The sequence below is a fragment of the Lathyrus oleraceus genome, chromosome 7 (assembly GCF_024323335.1).
Source record: "Lathyrus oleraceus cultivar Zhongwan6 chromosome 7, CAAS_Psat_ZW6_1.0, whole genome shotgun sequence".
In the NCBI taxonomy this organism is placed as follows: Eukaryota; Viridiplantae; Streptophyta; class Magnoliopsida; order Fabales; family Fabaceae; genus Lathyrus; species Lathyrus oleraceus.
In genome coordinates, this window is record NC_066585.1 from 37,044,505 (window position 1) to 37,047,486 (window position 2,982).

The 2,982-nt window shown below is 34.9% G+C and overlaps 1 non-coding gene across 1 annotated transcript; it reads right to left on the reverse strand.

The window, feature by feature from the left end:
* Nucleotides 1–2,531: 2,531 nt before the first annotated feature.
* Nucleotides 2,532–2,638, reverse strand: LOC127109500 (small nucleolar RNA R71). The gene has a single exon (XR_007796778.1). It is a non-coding gene; the product is annotated as a small nucleolar RNA R71 (small nucleolar RNA).
* Nucleotides 2,639–2,982: the final 344 nt, after the last annotated feature.

Here is a 2,982-nt window from a genome sequence, read left to right on the forward strand (position 1 = left end):
CACAAGAAGGGGGGGGGGATTGAATTGTTTGGGTTTGAAAAACATTATCTGAATAAAAATATTTGATAAAATATTAGTTTGTAAAATAAAGGAGAGATATGGAACATTATTAAGAAAATCAAGAAGATGGAAACACACCGGAAATAAATAACTGAAATCTAAATAGATAAAGGGTAGAGAAACATGCACCACAAATTTATAGAGGTTTGGCTCACTCCTCTCCCCAAGCATTCTCACAATGCATATTTTGTGAGTTATTTAAGCTCTTAACACTTGCTAATTTGATGTTTTAGTTAATGTTGATTTAAGTATTTAGTATAATTTTGTTGTTTTTAGATAGATTAGTACAAAGCACACTAGGTGATCCTTATGTGGTTTTTATGTCTTTGTGCTTGTGCATGAGTCACTCTAGTGGCGAGTTCTGCGTGACGAGAAACACTTGGGGATATACTTCATTTTCAGCAGGCTTAAGAGCCATAAGGGAGTAAGTCACCTATGGATGAAAGAAAACTGGAAGAAAATTAGCATTTGAATGAGATGTTGAGATGCAAAGTGAAAGGATAAGACCAAAGCGCTACAAGACAAATACATGTAGCTGATAATGCGATGGGATCATAGCATATCTTGTCTTCGTGCAACTCGGTACTATTGCAAATCATCGCTGCTACCTCAATGCACCACTAGCCTATCAGACGACACTTTGTCCCTGACATGATATTTGTACTTTACCCAATAATGGTTCAAAAAGGGAGAATTTGAGGGAAACTTGCTGATTCTTTTGGGCCAAAAGTAATGAATATTCAAAAGCCCATGATTCAAGACTCCACCAAACCATAGATGAAGTTGACTAGATAAGGACCTTTTGGTGGAAATGCAAAGAGGTCCAGACTCATAGAGAAACACTTGGTAGAATTAGGTGTGAAAGTAAACTGAACAAAAATGGAGAATTTCTCGTCTTTTCATCTCAAGTATAAGCTACCAGTATTTGGCATGACTAAACTCGTCTATTGCTGATTGAAGATTGCAAGAAGACGAATAAGTTACTCTTAGGTTTTCATTTCTTAGCTTAAGATCCAATGTCGATGTAAGTACTGAGTTCATCATGAGCTAAACTCCTTTATATTGAGCAATGCAAATTTAATATGGAGTAATCTTTTGTATTATTTGATGTGTTATTAGTGGCTTAATTTATCATGAATTATATTGTCGTAAATCTGACGCTTTGGGTGATCAACTTAGGAAAAGATGCATACTTGTTGTTGTGAGGAATCCGTCAACAAATGGAACTCATGATAAATGTGATTGAAAATAGTAGGATATGAATATTCACTAGATTATTTACTTTAGACATAAAGAGCTACAATTATAGAGGACATTTAGAATGAAACTAGACATGCATTAAACTTAAATGCGAGGCTTAAGAATTTGTCCCCTTTCTTTCTTGTATATGTTTTTGATGTTGTAGGAATACACCATAAGATCACATTCAGGCTTCATCTGGCACGACATAGCACATCATCTACAAACAATAGACAATTCATAATAATGGATCATTTCCCAACATATTCTCCATTATTGATTTCAGTTATTTATACCCAAGTTATTTCTGCTACTATTTACTTTAAAATTGAACCTATGACAACCATCAATTACTGTTATTTTTGCTTATGCTCATTCATAAGAGATAACTCTACGAATAAACCTAAGTTGTTACAACCCCCTGTGGGTTCTACATCCTTACTTATATATCACTTTCTACTTTAAAGTATCATGTATACATGCATGTGACACCATAAGTTTTCAAGCAATAAGTTCTTGGCACCGTTGCTGGAGAGTGTGTCATATAAAATTTTGATTTTATATAAAAAAATTGTTTCTTTTTGTGAAAAGAGCGTTTGAGCTTATGACATTTTATGTGATCTGGTGACACGACAAATGCTTAGCAGTTGCATGCGCAGGTTATTGAATTCAGTATACATATGAGATCCTGAGGCAGAAAGAACACTCAAATTGTTAAGGAGATTTCAATATACTGATCACTTACTAAGAAGTCCTCCACACATTATTGTTTTTGGTAACTTTGATGGATACTTTGAATAGGAATCATTTGAAGAGGAATGTGTCATGACAGATAATTACATTATTGGGATTGCCAATGATAGGGCACGGAACATAAGGGATTATGCTATGCTTGATCCCAATCCCATGAATATGGGGATTATAAGACCAGAGTTCATAGTGGAACGATTTGAATTCAAGTCTATGATGGTTCAAATGTTATAAACAATTGGCCAATATTCAAGGACTGCCAATGAAGATCCACATTTGCGCTTAAGGAAATTCTTGGGAGTAGCTAGCAATTGCAAAATACTTGGAATTTCTTATGATGCTTTTAGACTCAGGATATTTCCCTACTCTCTAAGGGATATAGCCAAGAGCTGGCTAAATTCTCTAGAGCTAAATTCCATAGCAACATGGAATGCCTTAACTTAATTTTTTTAGCTAAGTATTTTCCTCCAGTCAAGAATGCTAAGATGAGAAATGAAATTACTTCATTTAGACAAGGAGATGACGAGTTATTATTTGATTCTTGGGAAAGATTCAAACAATTGTTAAGGAAATGTCCCTATCATGGGATACCAACCTGTATTAAATTAGCAAAATTCTAGAATGGATTGGTTTCATCCTCAAGAAACATGTTGGATGCATCCTCTAGTGGAGCTTTGCTATCTAAGTCTTATGAAGACAGTTACAAGTTGTTTAAAGGTATTGCAACCAATAACTACCAATGGCCTGTTACAAGAGCTACTAGTGTCTCCATTCAAAATAAGCCAGTTGGTTTCCATGAAGTCATTGAGACCATAACCCTTGTTGCTCAAGTGACTCATATTCACCAAATAATGAAAAACTTGATGACGAGTTTTGGCGTGCCAACAACTGAGTCTGTCAAAGTTATAATTGACACATTAGAGGTTGCCTTTG